This window comes from Erinaceus europaeus, chromosome 20 (assembly GCF_950295315.1).
Source record: "Erinaceus europaeus chromosome 20, mEriEur2.1, whole genome shotgun sequence".
In the NCBI taxonomy this organism is placed as follows: domain Eukaryota; kingdom Metazoa; phylum Chordata; class Mammalia; order Eulipotyphla; family Erinaceidae; genus Erinaceus; species Erinaceus europaeus.
In genome coordinates, this window is record NC_080181.1 from 49,063,104 (window position 1) to 49,089,362 (window position 26,259).

Genomic DNA, 26,259 nt, shown 5'->3' on the forward strand with positions numbered 1-26,259 from the left:
CTTGTGCTTTGCACCACGTGCACTTAATCTGCTGTGCTACCGCCCGACTCCCTGTATTATTTATTTTAATGGCTATCCTAGCCCTTGTCTTAAACTATAGAAACCTCTGGTCCCAGCTGAATAAAATTGTGGTCCCCTCCCATAGATAAAATAAAATTGGAGGAGAAAACAATCATCACACCTTTCCCTCTAAATTGTAGGCCCTACTCTGAAAAGGTATCTTTTGTTTTGTAAAGGAAAGAAAAAGCAAAAATACAAGGACAGGAATCATTTTTGTGGGAAGGCGTCTGGTGGCAATTTCCTCTCCTAGGTCTATTGGTATTTATTGAAAGATCAACTTAATGAAGATATTTGTCTTGTAGCTTTTCATTTAATAATTCAAGACTACCAGCAAATTCACAGATCAAAGGTTTAAGCCTTAATTGGTCATTTGCTTTTGCATTTTAAAGGCTGCCTAATCATGAGATTACATTATTACATTATTGCTGTTAATATAAATTTCATGGCTTTTCTCTTTGATTTCTACTCAAATGTACATTTGGAGGTATTTGCAATTCAGTCTCTCTGCCTGACCTTCAAATCCTATGATTCGAGAAACTGGTACCTCTCTTCCATACCCACCTATAGCAATAAATACAGCAAGGACATGATTCTCACCATCTGGGAAATAACAGGGTCTTTGTAACTATGAATTGGATGCCTTAAGAATACCAGAAGCTATCTGTGCAATTTTGACTTTATTTTATCAAGCTAAATATATTCTCTTCCCCCATTATTTGTTGAAACAGAGAAGAAGATTGTGAGTTTTGTCACTAATATCTGAGTGCCTATGCCCATATGTAAGCTACTGAGTGCCTAATGGTACAAACCTTGAAATCATGCCTACCACTGTCATATTAAAAGACACATCATAGCATATCACTAGTGCTAAAAGCAAGATACTGATCTTATAAATAGAGGGGCATCTGGATAATTGATGATCTGATCATTACATAAATAAAGCACTCTAATCATTATTTCATCAACAGACACAAATTATCAAACAGTTATTTTGAGGGTAGGATTAATATATGCCAAAACTCAAATTAAAAGAATCTCATTGATGCTGGTATAGCTGCTGTTATACTCCTAGGTGTACTGACTTTTTTTTCCTTGAAAGTCTCCCTCCATTTTTTTTAAACTTTATCATGGAATCCAATAAATTTATTTATTTAATATGTGATATATGTGTGTTTACACATACAACACATATATATATAGAGAGAGAAAGAGATAGACAGACAGACAGACAGATAGATAGATAGACAGACAGACAGGAAGGGAAAAATATCTCATGAGAGAAAAAGAGAAGCTACAACGCCACTCTTGTTTCTATAGCACTAGGGATAGAACCGGGACTCTCAGCCCTATGCCTTAGGAGCTGAGCCACCTCCCAGCCTAGAATACCATATATTTTAACTGGGTTTACAACTGTCAAAAGAAAGAAAGGAAGAAATGAAATATAAGTGTGCGTTCTCATGACACAAGGTGGGTCATGTGACAAACTCCTGGTCTAAAGGTGAGTAAAGAATATATGCTGCCCTCAAAAAAAAGCATAAAAACCAAGGATTTCTCTCCGGACCTGTCGTCACTCTTCTGGTTCAAATGGTTAAGGAGGGGGCTACCTTCTTGGGCAGTGAAATTCCTGTAGGGGTGGAAGTCATGTATCAAAAAGCATAAGGAGAGAAAGAGTTGCTCTGAACTTTGGGGGAAGAGAACCAGCACGGCTGCTTTGGTTTGCCTAAACAGGAGAGATCAATTTCTTGTCTGAACCACTGCTCTTTAAAATTTCCCCGTTACGTACAAAGACAACCAGTCTTAACATATTAGTTTTATTCTAGAATAAGAAGGATGTTGAGGGTAAGTACAGTCATGCTATTACAGAGACCTCCTTGTCACCCTTAAGAATCGACACCTATTCTTTTTAAAGAGAAGTTTCTTTCTTAAAAATTAGAAGGAAGCTATATATTTCCTTCTTAATGAGTCTTTCATGGCTTAGAATATAGGCAAATGGTTATAGAGACAGGCAATTCTGCAAGTTGTTTGTGCCTTAGTAAGTTGTGTTCTCACTGAAGGATATTGTTACGAATGCTGGGACATATACAAGCAATATATTAAAAATCCATTTATGAGATGCGTTGTTTAAAAATAGGTTGTATCCCCAGGTTCTTCTATTTAGGATCCTCTGCATGTTTGTAAGCTACCCCAAATCCTTTGTGAAAGAGAGGACATAAAGAACAAATCAACATGGCAATTATAACAAAACTCCTTTTAGAATATAGATGCAGTTTCTAATTGGCATTGTCTAGATTACCCATGAAAATGTTCTTCATTAACTGATGTGAAGACTCTGCTGGTCTTTTTTTTTTTCTCTCTCTCTTTCTTCCCTTATCCTGCCTGCTGAGCCCTGGCTTTCCTGTGACACCAGCTGAAATGTCAGCTCTGTACAGGGGGACACCAAGCATTGGCCAGTGTACAGCTGAGACCACCAGCTCATCCCATGCAAGCAATTCAATAGCCACGATGTGATTCCCAGCTTAGGAAAAGGAGGGTACCAAAAACATGCAAAGAAGAAGTCTTTTATCCTTGGGGCATATACATGCATACACACATATATATGAGCATTTACACATATTATGTAAGAGAATGAGGGAAAAAGAGCAGATTGAGTCTAAACCCTTAAATCTTCCATCTAAAGACACTCCTATAATATAGAGTGATCTAAAAAATAGCTGTTTAATGAGTAGCATCGACTAAGATACATCTGAAAACACTAGACAAGTGAGTATGTCTATATTTTGACTATATGTTATTTGTATCTGGACCTAGAAAAATAATCTGAAATAAAAAAAAGTTAAACATATATTCAGTTTGTGATCCTGTTTTTTTACTTTTTTAAGACAAATGTATTGTAAGAGGTAAAGTAAACAGGAAAGTGCAAAATTAAAAAAAAAAAAGATGAAGAAGAAAGAAAGAAAGAAAGAAAAAGGAAGTCAGTTAAGTGGAATTTAAGTTGTCAGGCTACAGTGTAGGACTCCATTACCATATCTTTCTTTCTTTCTTTTTTTTCAATAGTATTCTCTGAAAAGCACTAGATGTAATAAAGTCAATTTAAAATTTGTTCTACCAATCTTTTGCATCTGTAATTTTCCCATTAAACGTAAATGCCCATGAGGCAGGCTATTTGCATTACATTGCATTTGCAGTCTTTAAAACAAACTATAAATCCCTTCCTTGTTTCATGTGATTGATGCTGTGTGTATAAATACCACCATAAACCTCAAAGGGGGCTAACAGTGACAGTAAATTAAAGTTTTCAAGTCTGGCAACATCTCAGCACTCCAGCCCTTGATCTTAAGCAGCGTTGTTAACCCCCGCCTCATTGCCCTCCTGAACTCACCTTTTTCCTCCCCCTCCTTTCCCCTGCTCTGTGAGCCTCCCCCACCCCCACTCCCACCCCCATTCTGATTTCCTTGGGAAACACCTTCCCTGCACATGCAAGTCACACCAGGCCAGGGGTAGGCAGTTAATTAAATCAAGGCTGCTGGCAGCTTGCGGGAAAGCTGAGGACTCTGACTTGCAGCCCTCTGGTATTTGTGATCAAGAGTGTTGGGGCCCCTTCCTCCTGTAAACAAAGGTTAGCCGCTGAGATACTGATGAACTGGCACAGCTCATGATGGGAGGTCTTCTTGGTGATGGTCTTCTGCTGGTCTGCCTTCCTCTCAGGAGGGGTAAGAATGAAGCTTGAGTCCCCGAAGGAGCAGAGGTATAGGGGAAAGGAAGAAACATAGGTTTCCAGCCGTGCTTTTCAATTTCCATCAAATAATTTCCTCTCTCCTCATTACTTTACCTCTCATTCCAACACATGGCGGGACCAATATAATTACTTCTTATTAAAACTTAGAGCCTGACAAAGAGGATTTTTGCCCATCTAGGAGGGCTTACTTGAGACGTAAACAAAGCTTATGCTTCTCTGGGACTTCAGAGGGTCCTAAGTCTCTATAATTAATTGATGAGTACAGCTGGTAAGTTCTTGTCTCTAGCTCACTGGAGTAGGAGGGGTTTGAGGGGGAAAAATGCAAAATGTGATCTTGAGGAAATCATAAATGTTGATTCCTTGGCTCTATTTGTCTCTCAGATCAGAATCTGATGGGATCCTATAATGGTAAACTTGACCATCTTACATGATTACTCCTCCAAATTGCACCAAGGCTAATTGATTCACATGCGCTGGGATTTGTCATTGTTATCTCAAATACTGCCTGTGATTTTTTTTTTTTCTGGTATGTTTCCCCAGTATAAAAGGAATATAATTGGAAAATCTCATGTCGATTTTTTTTCCTAGCTGTATATTTTCAATATGGCTTCAAAATAGGGATGTAAATTAGCAGAACCTCACAGCTCATATATGCAAAATTCTTGGGGGAATGGTAAATCTTCAAGGATGGATAAATGATTCCTCCAGAAGGGAAAGAAAACCACAGAGGAAAAGCAATTGGGGTGTGGGGGAGGGAAAAGAAGAGCAAAAAAGAGAAGTGAAGGCAATGAGAGAATGAAGCTAATTAATTAATTGAGGCTATTAATCTAGACCGAATGTCCTTTGACAATCTCAGAATCAGTGGGCTCTCCCAAGTGAATATTGACGGGGACACTGAAATATATCTGGAAAGGAACACTTGTATGCTCTATGATCTAATATAATCTCTGTGGAAGATTCTAAGAGCTAACAATGCAGAAAAATCTTCCCAAGGTGGAATTCTGGAGACTTTTCTTTCGACCTCTATCTTCCGAAGGACCTCCCTACCCAGCCATGAACTTTTCTGCCCAGATGTTTTCATTTTCAGGAAGGTAGTCCGTGCTGTCTCATTACTGGGCTCCTACTTTTATACAATGTTCAAATTCTAGTTGTAACAAAAGATAAACATTTTAAAAAGCCCTCAAGGTGACAGGGATAGTGATGCAAGTTTTATGACACTTTAACAAATTTTCAAACAGAGCCAAGTACAGGGATGCTGAGGAAGAAGGAAACTGCTGTTTATTGAGTCCCCACTAACACCTGTCACTCTGGTAATTTCCTATTTGTGGACCTTTGCAATTATCCCATGATTCAATCTCAGTTTGTTGTTAGTAAAACTGGAAGCATAATTATAAGAAACTTATTCAAGGTTACCAAAATGATCTCTAACAATGTGGGTTTGTTTTTCCCAAGGGGGTGGTGGTAGTTATGCATTTCTCCCCCCCCCCCTTCAAATGAATGCTTTTAAACAACTTCGCTCTGTTGGTGGTCTGGGAATCAAACCTAGAACCTCTCTCATGAATGTTCATGCTATGCCTTGAACGCTTCCATCAAAAATTCTCATATAATGATCCTGGGTCCATGCTCCCAGAGGGATAAAGAATAGGAAAGCTTCCAATGCAGGGGATGGGATGCGGAACTCTGGTGGTGGCAACTGTGTGGAATTGTGCCCCTCTTATCCTACAGTCTTGTCAATCATTATTAAATCAATAAAAATAAAATTTCTCAGAACCTGCTCAGAAATACAAAATGTGAAATCAGTCAGAGCCTACAGGCATAAATTCTGGCACTTGTGGTAAATGCTGCATCTATCTGACTCTGAAGCTATTCTCACAAAACTTTCGAGTCTCACATGAAGCTTTAATCAACTGGTCATTACTTGACATTTCTGCTGTTGGGAATAAACAGAAGAGACCTAAATTATCTTGTTGTATGTGCATGTATATTGGATAGAGAGAGGCCAAGAAACAGCATAGCATATTAGAGTGAAGTCTGAGAGTTAAAAGCAAGTTTTGGAATAGAAAAGAATAGATAGAATTTGCTTTAACAGTGACAAACAATGAAGATAATATATTAAATGGAGAAGTACTTAAAGGAGAGTGTATCCAGCCATTAAAATACCTGAAGATGAAACTGAACTGTGGCTCCAGTGAGAAGTTATGAATACATTCAATATGTTTCTGGCAAGATTAGTGTTGGAAATCGATGTGGGAGGGGGACACGATGCTATTTCTGAAGATATACAGCTAATAGAATGTGTGCAGGCACACACACACACACACACACACACACAGACACACACTTTTGTTGAGTGCATCATGTATCAAAGTTTTGTGGGGCTGTGGAACAGAAGAGGGACCCAGGGAAAACCAAAAGTGATGGAAAATGCACCATGGAGGGGAGGATTACACAGAGAATCTTAGTCAATGGATTACAGTTTTTCTCAGTAAGAGGTGGCTTGTGGGTGGGGGGGTGGGGCAGTGACTACAGGGGCCAAAACAAATTAGGGTCTGGAGATGGGACAGGCATAAGATAGAGCTTCATCAGGTGGCTTATGACTAAGAACAGTGAGGATAAGTATCAGAGGGCAAGATTATTCCCATCGTAAGCCAGAGGTGGCCTGTCAGCTAAAAGGCTGCCATGACCACTTCCGTGACTTGAGTAAATTGAGCAGAGACAGCAGGAAATGGAGGCAGTGTGCTTGGTCTAACCAGGAAGACCCACAAATCTGGTCTCATTTCCTGGTGCAATGAAGGTCCAGTCTAAGCAGACCTGACTCTTCAATTTGCAAGCAAAACTGAAATACCTCAATTTGAACTTTCAATTGTTAAGTCTTGGCCCCCTGATTCAAGTAACAGATGAATCCTATAGATGCAGGAGGAGGGTGGGGGAATCGGGGGCCTGGGGTGGTGGCACACCCGGTTAAGCACACATACTACAAAGCTCAAGGACCGGCTCAAGGTTTGAGTCCCCCACGTGTGTGTGTGTGTGTGTGTGTGTGTGTGTGTGTGTGTGTGTGTAGGGGTCTCTTCACAAGTGGTGAAGCAGGTCTGCAGGTGTCTATCTTTCTCTCTTCCTCTCTATCTTCCACTTCCCTCTCAATTTTTCTCTGTCCTATCCAATAAAACGGGGAAAAAATGGCCACAGAATCAGTGGATTCATAGTGCAGGCACAAAGCCCCAGTGATAGATAACCCTGGAGTCAAAAAAAAAAAAAAAAAAAGGAAAGGAAAGGAAAGAAAAGAAAAGAAAAGAAAGGAAAAAGAGAAGTAGATTATGTTTTAGTTCACATTCGTGACCTAGGGAATTCTGTGTGATGAGTTTGGATATTCCTGAGTTTAGTTATTTGGTTGTGGTGGGGCAGTGTAGAGTGACTGTGGAAAAAACTAGTCACTAATGTGAGAGACGGGAACACAACCCTTGGTTTCTTACTTTGAACAGTTTACCAAGTTCCTTGATTTCAGCACTAATTTCCTTTAGGAGGAAGACATTACTACACATCATAAATAGAAACTGCTTGAGTGGCTTACACAAAATAAATGTGGCATTTTGATTGCACTACGGCTCTGAGTTTCTGTGGGGTTTCTGTAGCTCTGGAGACAGTTATGGTCTATGCTTACTTCTATATGTGTATTTTTTTATTATCCATCCGACATCTGTGGTAAAGCAGCAGCTTCTTTTTTTTTTTTTGTTTTAACAAATCAGAGAGAAAAAAAGATCATTATGAGAATTCCAAGTCCAGGCTCTTCAGATGAGCCACAGAATCCTATCTCACTCTTGACACAGACCCGATTAGCTGAGGATGTCGTAGCTGAATCTCCAACCCAAATATGAAGGGTTGAATTTGATTCTGTTGTGCAGCAGAATACGAGAGGACTGAATTGGGTTCCGTTTCCACTACGACTTCACTCTCTTAAGCCCACGGGATTCTGCCGGCATAGTCTTTCCACTGACCGATGTCAAACATGTCTTCCTTTAATACGATAACAGCGTACGTCTTTGGTCATTCTGGCTGCTTGGGAACTGATTTTTAGGGATTAACTGGAGAAGCCAGAGAAAAAGCAGGTGCTCTTACCTGGCTATCAGGGAGGCAGTGATAATTATAACGGTGGCTTGTTGCATTAAGATATGTGGCACCAAGTACCCGCTTCAGCCCCCAACAGATTGCAAATATATCCCTCCTCTTCAATCACCCTATTAATTTGGAAATGCCTAGATCTAAAACCCAGCATAGGAATCTACAGATCCTACCAATTAGAATAAGCCACCTGGCCCTACAGACCGCTCCAGTGCTGTTTGGTTTAACAGATAGTGATAATCTAACTTCCGAATAACCTTGTCATTGCAAAAAGAATTACAATTATAACTCTTCCCACAATCTTGGCATGCAGCTTTCTATAGACTGTGGTGTGTTGAATTTCCAGTAATATTCCTCTGTCGCCCATATCCCCAGGTCCTGGATAAAAATGAAATGTGCATTTCATAAGATCCAGTGAACAGTAATAAGAAAAAGCATTCCATCATAGTCAGTTGGTCAAAGCTTTGGGCCTGGGCTCAAGTCACTATCTTTTTTTTTTCTTTGCTTATTTATTTAATTTATTGTTGTTGTTGTTGTTTTTGTAACGACACCGACGAAAGGTAATTAAACTAAAATATTTCTTAATCTCCTACCAGATCCAGCTGGCTAGGGAGGGAAGTAAAGGGAATTGGGTTTCTAGTAAGAAGGAGAGGATTTTCCATGGGTTATTTTTGAACTAGTTTGTGTGTGTGTGTGTGTGTGTGTGTGTGTGTGTGTGTGTGTGTGTGTGTGTGTATGGGGGCGATTTTAAATCCTGGGGGTCATAAAAAACAGAACATTCTAACCAATATCATAGGTGATTTTTCAGGATAACTCAAGGTTGTATCAAAATATATACCTGGTGCCATTGTCTTACTCTACCCCAAGTTAAAAAAAAAAAAGGAAAGAAAAATTATATAGATTTCCCACTAAATATATGGAAAGCTTGGTAACAGGACTTGTATTCTTCAAAGTTGTTAATAAGAACACAAACAGAAATTACTCAAAGGATATTTTTATTTTTTCAGTCATGATGAAGAAAAATATCTAACTTCAAATTTCTAAAGTAATTTGAGACAGACCTTTGAAGTTGCTTTCAGGGAGAGAGCATTTTGTTAATAAAGAGTTAGGAAGAACTCGTTGTAAGTAGATAAGAAATCTTCAAAACCAACAACTAGTCCCCAAAGTGGTCAAACAGATTTTTACATTGGCATACTTTTGCCTGCACAAAAGTGAGACAGCTTCCAACATTTTGAAGTCTAGGAAACAAAACCCAGGCTATACAAGCACACCTGCTTTTGTGAAAATCTAGAGGAAAAAAAAAAAAACCAAAAAGCTGTCTTTTCCTTCCCCCCTCACCCCCCCGTATGGAAACCTTTGTGACAGCCCATATTCCAGCTAGCCTGTGTATGCCACCCCAAAGCCAGATCCACTGCAAAAGAAATTTCTCTGCCTCTTTTCATTAGAAGGAGATGCCGTTGACTATATTGGGAAACAAACAAACAAATCCATGCCATCAGAAAAGTCCAACATAAAAAAAAAAACAACTTAACACAATAGTTGTTTAGAGAGACCTCAGTAGATCCCTATGCTCCAGAACCTTCTCCTGGGTTGTGAACAATTGAAGATTTATTCGAGCTCTCTGCACACTGGGAAATGAAGACCCAGAAGCTCATTATCATGTCTATTAAAAAGCAGAAACTGGGGTACATCTAAGAAAAGATGTATTACTTTTTAAACCGCTCTGCAAACCATAGACCAATGGGGACTTGAACTATATAAAAATACTCGCAGTTGTAGGAGCTGAGGAGGGGGTTGGAGAGAGATACTCTTCTCCACCAGCAGGAAAATACTACACCACTCCCTGCCCTTGTTGTCATGGCTTTGGAGAAAGGTAGTCCTTTCCTACTTTCCTGCAAAGGGATATATTAAGTCAGACTTAACAGTTTGCTCTGGGGACCCAAGAGAGCTGGTTGAACTCTGGGGACCACATTATGGTGGGATGTGGGGAAAGAGGGCTTGATTAGCAATGACCAGTTAAATTCTAGTTAACCCCAATTATAACCCTTCACCTTAGCTAATTGGATTAATTTTTTTTTCTTAGCAGGCAATATACTCATAAAATATATAGCAGCCAACTATGTGCCTGGACATTATGAGATAAAAATCACTATCGTGGTCTGGCTCCTTTCTTGAGTGGATCTATAACTAATTTCTGCAAAGGTAGGACAAAGTTGAATTTTACTATAAAGTTGGAGGCGTCATTTATTATAGCTATTCTCTTCACAGTCTGGGGGGGGAAAATGCCCAGTAAGCAAATTATCTCTCAATTAAAAGCTTTCCAAACTCAGGTTTTAATGAAACCTTAATTAAAGTCAATGGGAAAGCCGTGTTCAGAAAAAAAAAATTAAAGGTACTCAAATGTGTCCTTTTATTTCCCTCTTGACGGATTCAAGTCTACTGGTTGTTTCTGATTCTTTCCAGTTTTTTTTTTTCTTTTAAGTGTGTCTCATACACAGAAAAGCACAAACCAGAAAAACCTGTTGTACCTCTAGAGCAAACTCACACTCACAAGACAAGAAAGGAGTGGTTACTTTCCAGCTGGTCCAAAGACAGAGAGCAGAGTTTGAGTGCAGAAATTGTGGAGCTCAATTTTAGTAAGGAGAGCCAAACCTTAGGTTTCTTGCTGCATTCTGACATCTGTGGACGATCCCAGTTCCCTGTTTTCAAAAAAGGAAGGTTCTCAATGTGGTCCAGGTCAGAGTGAACAGAGGCTCAGTTCTGCTTGAAAACCTAACCTGTCAAGAAGGGCTACAAACCACTGTGCTTTAGAATCAAAGAAAGGTGAAATCGCTATCACTTGGGTTGCCTCTTTGTTGGATGAATCAGCATGCAGAAACCAAAATGGACCACAAGACTGCTGGTTGGTGTCGTAAACGTGCTTCCAACAGTTTTCTGTGTTTCGCTATTCCACACAAGGGCGCAGGGCAAACTTGATATGGCTTAGCCATTCCAAGGGAATATAGATCGCCCATAGAAAGTCAACTTAAAAATGATTTTTTTTCACAGACATTTTATTGTTTTTACGAGATAGAGAGAGAGAGACACAGAGAGAGAGATACTAAAGAGAAAGAAGGTAGAGGAGGAGGAAAAGGAAGGAGGAAGAGGGGAAAAAATAAAAAAGCACTGTTCAGCTCTGGTTGATGTTGGTACCAGGGATTGAACCTGAGATCGCTGGGGTCCTAGGCATGCAAGTCCTGTACTCTAACACAACAAGCTATCCCCCTCACCCTGTCAACTTATATTTTAAATAAAATGATTAGCAAAATACTATATTCGCACTCTTCCCCTTTGCAAGCGAAATAATTAAACAGGAAGGAGAAAGTGAAATGATCAGATTATGAAAGTGAATAATAATCTCTCTCTCTCTCTCTCTCTCTCTCTCTCTCCCCACCCCACGCCCCAGGACCAGAGCACTGAGTATTTCTTGTCTATAACCCAAGCCAGACTTTGCACAGTCACCTGTTGACAATAGGGAAGAAAGAGCCAAGTGCCGGGGTGAGGGCACAATCATGCCTGTTGACAATAAATTATCAAAACAATAATCATGTTTAGCCAATCCCTTTGTGTAAGACTGTTATTATGATTCCAGTGCCAGCTGTCTGAAACTTTAATTTAAGTGCTTGCTTGAGGCGAGACATTTGGAATGCTAGTTGAGAATGTTTTATAGCTCAAGCAATATGTTTTACTAACCTCAAATACTGTGATGATGGTTTAAATGGTGACTATAATTTGTACGTGGGGGGGCTCCAGGGTGAGTTTTAATTTTTTTTTTTTTTTTTTTTTAGCTTTCCAAGGGAAGTCTTTTCTACATTAAAGAGGCAGGCATTTCTGGGCTCCCTGGAACAGCCTAACCGAAGGGGCCCTAAAAATTCTGCTGCTTACCCCCAGGTAGATACTGCAGGTGATGAACTTTAGGGCAGGTTCTTCAAATGGCTGCAAAGGGTTCAAAGCTCCTCAGAGACAGAAATGGGCAGAGAAAAGCACAGAACCAAAGAGACCAAGCACTGGGGCTGATGGGCCAGACACTTTACTTCGTCCCCTTCTCTGCCGCTGTGTCCTTGACTTCAGATGCCAGAACTAGAGCCTGCCTGAGTGGCACCTGGTCATGTTCTCCTAAGAATGAGTCAGTATAGCTCACGGGAAGGGTGTGTGTCGTGTGTACACACAGCCCAGGCTCCAGCCTCCTGACAGGAGAGAGGGAACTGCCAGGCGTTGGGGCATCCTTTCGTCTCCGCGTCTGGTTGGGGCACCGTTGAAATGATGAATGGGGGGAGGTCTCAGCTCAGCAAAAAGAGACAAAGGATGATTCTACTTTAAATATCATATGGTCCCCCTGTCACAATTTATCTGTTTATTTGTTTGTTTTCTTATTTATTTGCCAGCAGGGCTATCTCTGGGGCAAAGTGCCCATATGATGAATCTGTCTCTTATAGTGGCTATTTGATCCTTCTTTTATTGGGTTGTTGGGAAAGCCATGAATTATTTTTCAGCCTTTAAAAAAAATTGTATTAACTTTATTTATGTATTGCGTAGAGAAGTTGAGAGGGAAGAGAGCGATAGAGAAGGAGAGAGACAGAGAGACGCCTGTAGCCCTGCTTTGCCACCACTCACAAAGCATTCCCACAGGTGGGAATTGGGGACCGGAACCCTGGTCCTTGTGCATTGTAGCATGTGCCCTCAACCAGGTGCGCCACCACCCACCCCCTTTCAGCTTTTTCCTTAATGCAAAAATGTGTCATGGTTTTTCTGATAACCCAATATTTGATAGGACAGAGAGAAGTTGAAAGAAAGTTATTTGATAGGACAGAGAAATGGAGAGGAGGAGGGAGAAAGGGAGAAAGAAAGAAAGAGTCCTGCAGCACTGCTCCACTGCTTGTGAAGCTTCTCTCACGCAGGTGGGGTGTGGGGGGCCTGTGCATGGTGACACGTGTGCTCATCTGGGTGCATTCAGTGCCTTGAGTTTCTCTGTAAGAACTTTTCTCAGTGGTCTGTATGGTGTGTACATGATTTGTACTATGAATTTTGGAAAGATGTCAGCAGTTGAAGATTAGGTACAATTTATTACTTCAGACTGGAATATTATTAAGATAGAAGTATTGCAGAGACATCTATATAGTAATGCTAATGACATTTTTATGCCTATTAAGAATTTATAAATGCATTATACCCATTACATCATTGTCATATCAGTATCTACATCTATATATGTCTGCTTCACCACTCCACGTAAAATTTTTTTTCTTCCATGCAGACAGAGAAACAGGGAGAGAGGAAGAAGCACCCCGGCATTAAACTTTCACCCAGCATGGTAGGTGCTGGTTTCAAACCTGAGCCACACGTATAGCAAAGCAAGCACCTACCCAGGTGAGCTGTCTTGATGGGCCCTATGACACATATTGAAAACATTTTTTTGTATTTATTTATTTATTTATTTATTTTCTCTAATGTTGCCCTTTTTGTTTAACATTGTTGTGGTTATTGATGTCATCGTTGTTGGATAGGAGAGAGATAATTTATTGTCAATGGAGAGAGGAGGGGAAGACAGAGAGGGGGAGAGAAAGATAGACACCTGCAGACCTGCTTCACTGCCTGTGAAGCGACTCCCCTGCAGGTGGGAGCCGGGGGTTCGAACTGGGATCCTTACGCTGGTCCTTACACTTGGCACCACATGAGCTTAACCGGCTGTGCCACTGCCCGACTCCCATGACACATTTTTAAATAGAGGCATCAGAAGTTTAAAGAAGGTATATGATTGTCCAAGTTATGGATCTCAAAGACTGTAGCATGAAGCTAGGTGTTCAGAGTCAACCATATACATGCATTAGGATTTGCTGTTTCTTCAGTTTTTGTTTTATTGGCAGCATCATCAAAAATACTTTCAAGTAACACTTACAGACTCTAGGACAACCGATAAATATCAGTTCACAATCCCCTGTCTAGAGTCACAGGCAAAGAAAGTCAGCTGCAAGCCCCTGGTACATAATAGCTACTTGGAATATCTGTCAGGTAAAGAATGTATCTTGAGACTAGCTTGACACTTGCACTGCAGGCCACCTTGAAGCTCATTTGACTATAGAAACAGGCTGATTTAAATTCTAGAAATATCTGAAAAAAATCCACCAGAACAGAATGTGTTGGTGGAAACAGATGGGAAATCACACTAAAGCTTTGGTAGGCATCTACTGAATAACCATTTCACTGACAACGGTCTTTGTCACACTGACTGACTCAGAAACTAGCAACCATCTCATTATTTCTTTCTTTTTATATATTATTTGCTTACTTATTATTGTATACAGAGAGAAATTGAGAGGGGAGAGAGAGTCCAAGAGTGAGAGAGAGACAAAGAAATCCTTGCAGCCCTGCTTCACCATCCATGAAGCTTTCCCCTTGCAGGCGGGGACCAGGGGCTTGAACTTGGGTCCTTGAGCACTGTCGTGTGAGCACTTCACCAGGTGTTCCACCACCTAGCCCCCAATAATTTTATTCTTTTATTTTGTTGCCAGAGTTTTACATTGGGAGCCTCACTCCTACATGATTTTACCACTCTCAGTGAGCTGGAGAATTGGTGGACACTTGCTTCTTGTTTGTTTGGAGACTGCAGGGGAGGATAAGAGACAGGTAGAGGGAGAGAGAAAGAGAGAGAGAGAGAGAGAGAGAGAAGCAGGCCATAGTAGTGCTCCACTCTTCCCATAAAACTTTCTTTTTGTAGAACTCCCATAAAGTGGGAGATCTTTACATGCCATACATCAGCCAAACAGTTAATAACGAAAATATATAAAAATATCATCAAATTCAGCAACAAGAAAACAAATGACCCCATTCAAAAATGGGGAGAGGATATGAACAGAATATTCACCATAGAAGAGATGCAGAAGGCCAACAACCATATGAAAGACTGCTCCAAGTCACTGATGGTCAGAGAAATGGAAATAAAGACAACAGTGAGATACCACTTCCCTCCTCTGAGGATGTCATACATGAGAAAAAGTAGCAGCAACAAATGCTGGAGAGGTTGTGGGGTCAAAGGAACCCTCCTGCACTGCTGGTGGGAATGTCAATTGGTCCAACCCCTGTGGACGGCAGTCTGGAGAACTCTCAGAAAGCTAAAAGTCAACCCACCCTAAGACCCTGCAATTCCTCTCCTGAGGATAGATCCTAAGGAACCCAACACACCCATCCAAAAAGATCTGTGTACACCTATGTTCATAGCAGCACAATTTGTAACAGTCAAAACCTGGAAACAACCCAGGTGTCCAACAACAGATGAGTGGCTGAGCAAGTTGTGGTCTAGATACACAATGGAATACTACTCAGCTATTAAAAATGGTGATTTCACCTTCTCCACCTCATTTTGGTTGGAGCTTGAAGAAATCATGTTAAGTCAGATAAGTCAGAAAGAGAAGGATGAATATGGGATATTCTGACTCATAGACAGAAGGTGAAGACTAAGAACAGAAGGGAGAACACTAAGCAGAACATGGACTGGAGTTGGGGTATTGTACCAAAGTAAAAACTCTGGGGGGAGGGGTTAGGTCCTGGAACATGATGGCAGAGGACCTAGTGGGGGTTGTATTGTTATGTGGAAAACTGGGAAATGTTATGTGTGTACAAACTATTATATTTTACTACTGACTATAAACCACTAATCCCCAATAAAGAAATTATATATATAATTTTATATATATATATATATATATATATATATATATATATATATATATATGAAAAAAATACAAGGAAGTGGAAACATATCTCATGTTCATGGATTGGAAGAATTAACATCATCAAAAGGACTATTCTACCCAAAACCATATACAAATTTAATGCAATACTCATCAAGTTACAAACAAATATTTTAAAGAAAATAGAACAAAAGCTACAAATTTTTATCTGGAACTATAAAATACCTAGAATACCAAACTTTGACAAGAAGAAGGAGAAGGGGGGGAGGAGGGGGGAGGAGGAAGAGGAGCAGGAGGAGGTGGAGAAGGTGGAGGAGGGAATCGGAGGTATCACCCTTGCAGATATCAACTATATTATTGTGCCAGTATAATTAAAACTGCCTGGAACTAGACAGAACAACGGAAACACTGACCAGTAGAATAGACTTGAGAGCCCAGAAATAACCCCTCATACCTATGAATATCTAATTTCTAATTTTTCACAGGTAGCCCACACTATTAAAAAAAAGTAAGGAGAGTCTAAAAAAAATTACCCTTTGCATGATGGCTTCATGTGTGTATGGGGTGGGGGGCAAAGGGCAACCCAGGTCCTTGAGCATGGTGTGTGTTGTATCAGGCGAGCTGTCTCTCGCTCCCTCCTCTGCCTGTATAAATCATTCTGATATCATACTTGTCCATTGTGTACATGAGTCAGACATGGCCAGATGTGTTTCTTGACAACAGCTGTCTAAGCAATCCCATAACACAGCATCTGGCACACAGGACAGGCATAGTTAAGTACTGGGTTTGTGCCTCCGTAGCGAGGTATTTCATTTCACTGGGACCTGGAGCCTGGCCTCTAAATGGTGTTCCAGGGAAACAAGGAAATGCTGTCTAAAAGACAATCCCCCTCCTTGCTGTCCCAAGTGTTTTATAAGTTTGGATACTTACATGTGAATTTATGTGAAACTGCTCTGCTGAGAAGCCAATGCCCCACTTAATTGGTATCTACAGTGCAACTTCCTGATGAATTTAGATATACCCCGCACCCCTGCCCAGAGGCTAAGGCAACATTTATACAACATGGGAGGTGCTTGCAGTGTTCATGATTCCAGGAAGATGTTGATGTTTTTGTTTCCTCTTTAGAAGCTGGATGAAAGGGACATACAAAAACAAACAAACAAGACAAGCCCTAGAAATAGGACTTGAATAGAATGAATGTTGAGCCAGAGAGGTGCTGACCAATCAGCAATCACACAGGATGTTTATATATGGAGAGAGGTCAGAGCACTGCTCAGCTCTGGTTCATGGTGGTCCTGGGGATTGAACCTGAGACCTTGGAGCCTCAGGCATGGAAGCCTTTTCCCATAACTATTATGTTGTCTCCCCTTCCCAAATATATATGTTACCTTTATTTATTTATTGGATAGAGACTGTCAGAAATTGAGAGGGAAGGAGGAGAGAGAGGGAGAGAGATACCTGCAGCCCTGCTTCACCTGTGAAACTTCCCCCCCCGCAGGTGGTGACCAGGGACTTGAACGTGGGTCCTTGCGCACTGTAGTGTGTGCACTTAACCAGCTGCTCCACCACCAGGCCCCAATAAATACATTTTTAAAGGGGTAGTAAGTAGTTTAGTTATCATTAGGAAAGCTGGAATATGATGGCCTGTAACCTGAACTTTTGTGTGGAATTCCCACTCACCCTGCACCTTTAATCAAATTCTTTCACTTTGACAAGTGGCTCTCTGAATCCCACTTTCCTTTGAAACTTGAGAGTTTTTGTTTGTTTGTTTGTTTTCCTTTTTAAAATCAGTGATGAAGTTTCCTGTGTGTGTTTTCATTTGGGGGGAAGGCCATCATATTGTAGTGTCAGAAAATATCTCCTACTGGAGGAATATTCTAATTGTTCCCAAAATGAATTTGACCATTCATAAAACTCAAAAAAAAAAAAAAACTTTAATCATGGGGTGGAAGGTTGTTTTGGAGAAAAGTTTTCTGTAGGCTGGGAGAATAATAAAAGGCATAATGTAAAAAGATTCAAGAGATAAAAAGAACTCTCCTTGCCTATTTACTGCACTGTTATTTTTAAAAAACAAATCTACTCAGAAATGTGCCCATGCGCACACGAACACACACACACACACACACACACACACACACAACTTAAAAGGACAAAAGATTATTTTGGAATAAAATAAAATCCTGTCTAGACTATATTTTAAAACCAAATGGAGTTCAAGTACATCTTTTATACTTACCTTACTTTCCCACAATGCTTTAAGTAAGTCACTAATGCCTCCTGGACAGAATCAGAAATTGCATTTAGACAACTGAGGTCAAAGTCTCAGTGAAGAGTTGTGATTCTTGCATCATTTTCTATAATTCCTTTATTCCTATCTTTTTCATTTATATCTTTTTCTTCTTTGACCAGAGAAGAGGCCACCAGCTAACAAAATAGCTCCAGTGCTATTGAAATGCTAGATGAATAAGACTGACCTACATTAGCAAGTTGAGAGCACTATTTATTTCTACACTGTTGAGTTAAAAAATTATAGAATAAAAAAAAATAAAGAGGTTATCAGTCATACAATTTGTCTTCTCTTATGGTGCAGATTAAATGGTTATAACTTTGCTGGACTCCAATCTACTTGACATCCATCAAAAGGCTGGGGTCATCTTTCTTCCATTAGCAAGGGTCTCCATTTCAACAATCCCTCCGTATACCCATATTCTTGTCAGATATAATTGTCTAGTTCTTGTCAATCTTCCCTGTTAATGGAATCAACAAGTGCTGAAACTAGGCATCTTTCTCTTCTGAATGCTGTAAAGAGAAAATGCTGAGTCTTTTCAGGGACACGAGAGCACAAAGTAAAAGGGAACGATAATGTCTGGACTCCTTGTCCTCTAATGTCCTCTTTTATTTAGTTTCCAACTCAGAGGCTTCCTATTATGCCAATCTCTAAGAGACAGAATTGCTTTGCAACTAAAATGCTGCAAATGATTCAACTCTACAGAATTCATTTGTGGACATGATCTGTCTCACCCCAAATCACTATTGTAGACAGCGAACCTTTGAATGTGGGGGGAAAATGAGGCTAAGTACTGCATATACACAATTTGTCTGTGGAAATTTACATCTAATTTCAGTGCAAAGAAGTCAATTCTGATATGACCTACTAGTCTCACTTATGATATTTTGCAGATTTCTTCCAGAATCCCCAGTGTCTGCATCTGTTGGGGGCTGTAAAAGGTCATGGACAAGCTTGGAAGTACAACTTTGTCATTAATATTTCTGACAACTTCAAGTTCTTTCTGGTGTGTGATTCAGAATTCTTTCAGAGGAGATTGGAGTTGGCTCTATGTAAACCAGTTGTCCCAAACCTTACTTAATGTGTGACATCAAACTTCAGAGTTTGTTACAAGTCTTCTGTGCCCCCTCCACCCCCCCAGTACACTTTTGAATCTGAGAATCTGTTTGGATAGCTATAAAATCAATAGCATATGATAAAGGGTGTGGTCCAACTAGGAAAACCACATGTCCGAGATACACATAGAGGCAAAAGGCCAACATTTAACCACTAAAACCTTGTGGGTACCCTTGACTCAGACAACCTCTCACTAAATTACATCAGTACTTTTTTTTAATATTTATTTTAATTTATTTATTCCCTTTTGTTGCCCTCGTTGTTTTATTGTTGTAGTTATTATTGTTGTCGTTGTTGGATAGGACAGAGAGAAATGGAGAGGGGAGGGGGAAGACAGAAAGAGGGAGAGAAAGATAGACACCTGCAGACCTGTTTCACCGCTTGTGAAGCGACACCCCTGCAGGTGGGGAGCCAGGGCTTGAACCAGGATCCTTATGCGGGTCCTTGTGCTTAGCACCACCTGCACTTAACCCGCTGCGCTACAGCCCGACTCCCCCACATCAGTACTTTTTTTGAGTATTATGGCTTTTTTTTTTTAAGCCTAAAAGCTAAATTGAAAAACACTGAGCAATCTTTATCTAAGTGACTACAGTGAGTAACTATACAATTTAAGCACTTTATTGGCTTTTATTCATTTAAACTTTAGCATAACTTCAATGTGTTCATATCAATGGTTAGCATTTTTTTTACTTTCAGTTCGTAGAATCTGTAGTGAAAAATGATTAGAATGATTTGTGTGGTATAAGGAAACATTACACGACCAATGAACATAATGGTTTACCTCCACAGGCAGAGGAAAGCTAAACTTGATAGCAACATGGGTATATATTACTCAAAATGGATTTATTATTAAGTGATATATATTATGCATTCATACGTCAGATGTTAAATACATAGGCTCTGTAATATGCAGCATATGCACAGTCATATATGCGCATGACTTAATCAGGTCAATTCACTGAATATATGTGTATAAGAAATGCCTAGTACAATGTTGAACTTGTGTTTAATAAAATAGAAATGTTAACTACAATATATTGTGTTGTCAGGAAAGACGTGATCCATTTCTTGCACAGAAAAGCAGGAAAATATGTCGTGACTTCCTTGACAGCCCAATATTGAATGAATTGCAGAATGTATATGATATATTGATATACTATATATATATGTTTATTTTTGTTGCAGCAACGGGGATCAAACAAAGGGACCTTGGGCACTCAAGCCCTGAGCTCTACCAGTTGAGCTCTCTCCTCAGTTGCTTGAATATCTTTAGTCAAGTACATTTCAAATATATAATGGTTGTTTGACATTGGGCAGATGTTGATTCTCAGTCCAGATACATATAGACCTGGGCTTGGGAGATTACTTAGCACTTTAGAGCACAGGTCTTATGTGACTCATGGTTCTGGGTTCCATCCCCTATACTTGCCTATGCAAGGACTGAGCAAGAATGCTCTGTTCTCTCTTTCTCATACAGAAATCAATAGTAAAAATATATATACATAGGAAACAAAAGTTTTGTTTACAAAAAAAAAAAGATACATCTACTCTCTGCTACATTGCTCTGCCACTGTTGTTGAATTGAATTTGTTAACTGCCAAATCACTGAGTCATACCCACTGTTTCCTGCTCTGAAGTCTGTGCCAAGTTCTGACTCGGAGGCAAAGCAGAAATAAACACCTTTCACTAGTACTTTACTCTGGTGAAATAGGAGGCCATCCTCTCCCACTGTCTATAGAACAGACTCAGCACACATCCTTTTCCGGATTTCCCGTGTTTCTCATTCTGCTCTGTTTTCTTCCAGAATCTGTTTGCAAAACATTTTATGGAACTGGCAAGTTATTTGCACTGCCTTTGCATTGCAGTCTGCCTAATTCAATTGCAATTATTTGTAAACTGCAGCCATAACTCTTCCTTGGCTAATGTCTGCAAACTGTTTACTAAACAATAAACTTAATCATGCATTCATTGTTGCAAATGTCTCCAAATGGCTTCAGAGGAGAGCTGACTTGACATTTTTGCCTATTTGCAAAGCCATGAAGATTATTTTCTGAATAGACACCAAGTTCTATCAATATAGGCTTGAATCACTCTATTTGTTGTACATCTTCCGATCTCTCGCAAAGTGGGATGGCCTCTCCTTTAGGTCAGCCAGCGTGCTGTGCCAATACTGACAGATCCAAAGCAAACTGAGCTGGAGGTAAAACACAGCAAGCCTCAAATGAATGACTGCATGGTACAGGCAATAGTCAGGTTACATAGCAACTGCCTGAGTGTCGTTTTCCCATATTAACCAAGCACTTGTTACTGTTTTTTTTAAGACCCCATATAAAACTTCTTGAGAGGTATGGATCACCAGAGATCTGACTGGATATGAGAATGGATGGAAGAGGACAGATAAAGATATCTTTTAGGGGATTTGGGCAGTAGCGCAACAGGTTAAGCGCACATGGCACAAAGCACAAGGACTGGTGTAAGGATTCCAGTTTGAGGCCCCGGCTCCCCACCTGCAGGGGAGTCGCTTCACAGGTGGTGAAGCAGGTCTGCAGGTGTCTGTCTTTCTCTCCCCCTCTCTGTCTTCCCTCCTCTCTCCATTTCTCTCTGTCCTATCTAACAAAGATGACATCATCATCATCAACAACAATAATAACTACAGCAACAATTAAAAAAACAAGGGCAACAAAAGGGAAAATAAATAAATACTAAAAAATTTAAAAAATATATCTTTTAGTTTGTGGTTGGAGATCTAGCATAATGGTTGACAAGACAGAGTTTCATACTGAGTCTCTGAAGTCCCAGGTTCACTCCCTGTTACTACCATAAGCCAGTGCTAAGCATGTAGTGCTATGGTTTAATATATATATATATATATATATATATATATATATATATATATATATATATATTACAAACCCAGAGATCATATGTGCTCATATATTTATACATATGTGTGTCATATAACATGTATATTGCATATGTTATTTTGATGATGAGGTTCCAGAAGAACCATTTACAAATGCCAGTAACTTATGAACTTGCTCATAAATCAAACAGGAAAAATCAGAAGCGATCAGAAGAGCACTCCCACACTTATTTTTCTGTGTTTGTAGCTCCCATTGTCAACCTTGTTCCCTTCCATTACTCTAAATAATTGGTCTAGAATGAGTTTTTGGAAATGTTCTTTTTTAAAAAAGATAGTCATTCATTCATTCATTTTTTAAGGAATTACCCTAGCACATGCATGCTTCCACTGCTCCTAGGTCTACTTTTTCATTTCATTTCCTTTCTTCCTTCCTTTCTTTCCTTCTTTCTTTTTCTAATATTTATTTATTTTCCCTTTTGTTGCCCTTGTTGTTTTTTATTGTTGTTATTGTTGTTATTGATGTCGTCATTGTTAGATAGGACAGAGAGAAATAGAGGAGAGGAAGACAGAGGGGGAGAGAAAGACAGACACCTGCAGACCTGCTTCACTGCCTGTGAAGCGACTCCCCTGCAGGTGGGGAACCCGGGGATCAAACCGGGATCCTTACGCTGATCCTTGTGCTTTGCGCCACCTGCGCTTAACCCGCTGTGCTACCACCCGACTCCCTCTTTTAAGGAGAGACACGCATTATTCCAGCATCTATGTGACTCCCCCAGCACATAGTCATCTATCTATCTGCTGATGCGGGGTGTGGCTAACTGGGTGAGCTGTGCCTCAGGCCCTGGACATAGTCTCTGTCCTAGTCTTCTGTTCAGAATTATACAGTGATTTTTCCAGACATTTTGAGAAAAGCCAAAGTCCTGGTTACTCTTCGACTTTTCATTTTTTATTTTACTCTCTTCCATCTATTGTCTGCTGGGCACTCTTACCTAGTCCTTATGTAAATATTACACCTAAGCACCTTTGCAAGTTCTGCTCTTGTTAACCAATGTACTCTCCCTCGCAAATCTTATCCAGCTTTTGTAGTCTTTACTTTTTTAATTATTATTTATTTTCCCTTTTGTTGCCCTGTTGCTGTTATTATTGTTGTTGTTTTTGTTGTTGGATAAGAGAGAAATGGAGAGAGGAGGGGAAGACAGAAAGGGGGAGAGAAAGACAGACACCTGCAGACCTGCTTCACCGCCTGTGAAGCGATTCCCCTGCAGGTGGGGAACCGGGGGCTCAAACCGGGCTCAAATCCTTACGCCAGGTCCTTGCATGTTGCACCACCTGCACTTAACCTGCTGCGCTAACACCCCACGCTCCTCTCCCTCCTAAATCTACATAACTCAGCTTTACTTTTTTTTTTAAACTTTCTTTTTTTTTAATATTTATTTATTCCCTTTTGTTGCCCTTGTTGTTTCATTGTTGTAGTTATTATTGTTGTTGTCGTTGTTGGATAGGACAGAGAGAAATGGAGAGAGGAGTGGAAGACAGAGAGGAGGAGAGAAAGATAGACACCTGCAGACCTGCTTCACCGCCTGGGAAGCGACCCCCCCTGCAGGTGGGGAGCCGGGGTTCGAACCGGGATCCTTATGCCGGTCCTTGTGCTTTGCGCCGCCTGCGCTTAACCTGCTGCGCTACAGCCCGACTCCCAACTCAGCTTTACTTTTTAAAGCTTCTGGTCAAATACCATTTCACATGAGGATATTTTAGGTTAAAAAATAATAATAGCTTGAATCCATTGCATTCTTCCTTATTTTGTTTTATTTCCTCCATCATTTCATCTGACTTACTATATCTACTTATTATGGCTTTCACCAATTAAATGCAAAATCCATGGAAACTAAAATTTTATCTATCACTGATTTATCTTCTACTTTCTTAACTTAGAAAAGTACCCAACGTTTCCTCCTTGTCTAATGAATAACAGAATGAGTAAAATACAGCTGAATACAAATTAAACAATGCTGAGCCCACAACCAAGAGTATGTCATAGGTTCCATGGACCAGTTTCTACAACTGGAGAGATTTGTATCCACTTAGAATGGAAGGCAAGAACCAACAGGAGACAGATGGATGCCCTGAAGTGATTGAAACAACACATAAATATATACTCATCAAGTAAGTCCTGGAGATAAGGACGTAGTTATTTCACGCCGTCAGTCACATGAGAGGATGCCAACCCAGGGACTTTTCCTGTGTTTGTGTCTCAGTGTTAGCTTTTGAATGGGATTCCCAAATGATGGGTTATCAAGAAGCCCAATTCAGGGTACCATTCAGTTGAAAGATAAAATGAATTACCAACACCAAAAACCATCCAGAATAAGATCAAGACAGACTCATAGCTGACACCAGAGAGTCAGGAAGGCAGTGCTTAATTCAAATCTAGAACCCTAACTTGAAGGCTCAAACAAGTCAATGGACAACACACTCAGGTTTCTGATGTAATAGAGAATGCATTCTCGGTCTAAAACCTTGACTCTAGTTTGGATTCAGGTAGAAGAGACACACAGTGCATGGTTGTATCACGTGTTCATTCACTTCCAGACACACCCTTTGCCTGGCGTCACCAAATCCAACCAGCACGGCTGTCTGGCTGCCAGCATGGAGGCCACGTCAGTGACAGCTCTGCAGAGCCAGCATCCCGATTGGCCAGTTATGCTAAGGCCTCTTCAGAGACCCCACCAATGGATTCTCCCCAGCACTCCATCAGAATCCTCTGTTTTCCTCTTGTAAAACCAACCACAAAACACAGCTCAGTAAGTGCCTCCAAACCATTTCAGCAAACCAGCCAGAAAGCCCGGCTCCTCCCGGCTTTCTAAGAACGCCTGCTACATAATGAGAAACACAAAACCCCAGTTTCCACAGGGGAGCCCCCAGTTGCGTGGCACCTCACACTTCCTCCTGCTTTCTCACCCCTGCAACTAGAGCCTCTCCCCCCTTCACCCTCCTCAATGCTCACTGTCTCCTTGACTCGGGGGGTACAAACTTGTTCTCTGAAACTGTGAAATAGTGAATAATCAAAGGTCGTTGAAAAACACACACACACACACACAAAGGTGACACTTACTTGGATCAATGTCTTCTTGAGCCTTTTGAAAGGAGCAGCAGACATAAAATTTAATATTGATTATTGGGGACGCCTTCCTTTCCCTCCCCTTCCAGAGTCATCTTGGTATGAGAGAGAGTGTGTTCTGATCCATGCAGGGCATGTCTGTGGGACACACACATCCACACACACACATCCTGGGCCTTCTGAGTGAAGCTGAGCTTTCTTTTTTTTTTTTTTTTTTTTTCCTGTCCACTTGTCGAAGTTGTTTCTCCCCTCCTTAAATTTCTTGATTCCTGCCGTCCCCTTCTGCTGGCTCCTCTTAGTTCCTGTTCTAATTTCAACTGTCATTTCCCCTGCTCTCCCGAGTGCTCTCAGCTCCTGTTCTAATTTTTCATGTCTTCTCCCAGAGCTGCCCTCCTTTCTGCCTCTCTGACCCTCTCCTGCTTGTCTTCCCTTTTTCTCTGACTCTCTTCCATGTCCCATCGGACAATGTTTTGCCTCAGGTTTTGCTCCTGCTTCTGGGCTCTGAATACTGTATAATGCAGCCCGTAATAGGATGTCCAGTCTGCTATGAATATATCCCACAATTACAAAAATAAAATCAGATTTTTTCCCTCTGAGTTCTCCTAAATCCAAATATGAATCCCATCTTCCTGTAGATATTTTCTTTTATCCCCTTCTCACAGATGTCCTTGCCTTAGGAATAGTCTTAGAAAAATCTCTCTTGGGGCCAGGCGGTGGTGCATCTGGCTAGTCCCCAGCTGCAGGGGGGGAGCTTCATGAGTGGTGAAGCAGGGCTGCAGGTATCTCTCTGTCTCTCTTCCTCTCTACCTCCTCTCCACTTTCAATTTCTGTCTTTATCCAACAATAAATAAATAAATCAATCTCTCTTTATCTTCCTTGGTGAAAAGGAACAAAGTAAGTGGGCTTGATCTGAGACCTTTCATTCCAGTACAGTTCTGAACCAACTTTATTTTCTCAAGAAGTCTAGGTGGATTGCCAGTGGATGTCTAGCAAACAGGAGCAATGATCTACTGAATCTGTCCTTTATTCTGAGAATACTGGAAGGGATGACCATGTAGGTTATGTTTGGCAGCTTTGGGGATGTTTCCCCAGTATCTACCCGTCTTCTTGGTTGCCTGTAGAGATTATCGTGATGAATGCTCTGCACCTTTCACTAACTGCCTCAGCAAATGGGTATCAAAATCAAACAATACCAAAAGAGTCTTGAACACACAACAGATGTGTGTTTGGAATATG

At 40.5% G+C, this 26,259-nt stretch overlaps 1 long non-coding RNA gene across 1 annotated transcript in view; it reads left to right on the forward strand.

The window, feature by feature from the left end:
* The window catches only part of LOC132534859 (uncharacterized), a 538,114-nt gene that overhangs the window by 306,702 nt on the left and 205,153 nt on the right, over positions 1–26,259 (forward strand). The window contains exon 16 of the long non-coding RNA XR_009546598.1: positions 9,996–10,114. This is a non-coding gene — a long non-coding RNA (uncharacterized LOC132534859). The remainder of the gene's footprint in view (positions 1–9,995; positions 10,115–26,259) is intronic.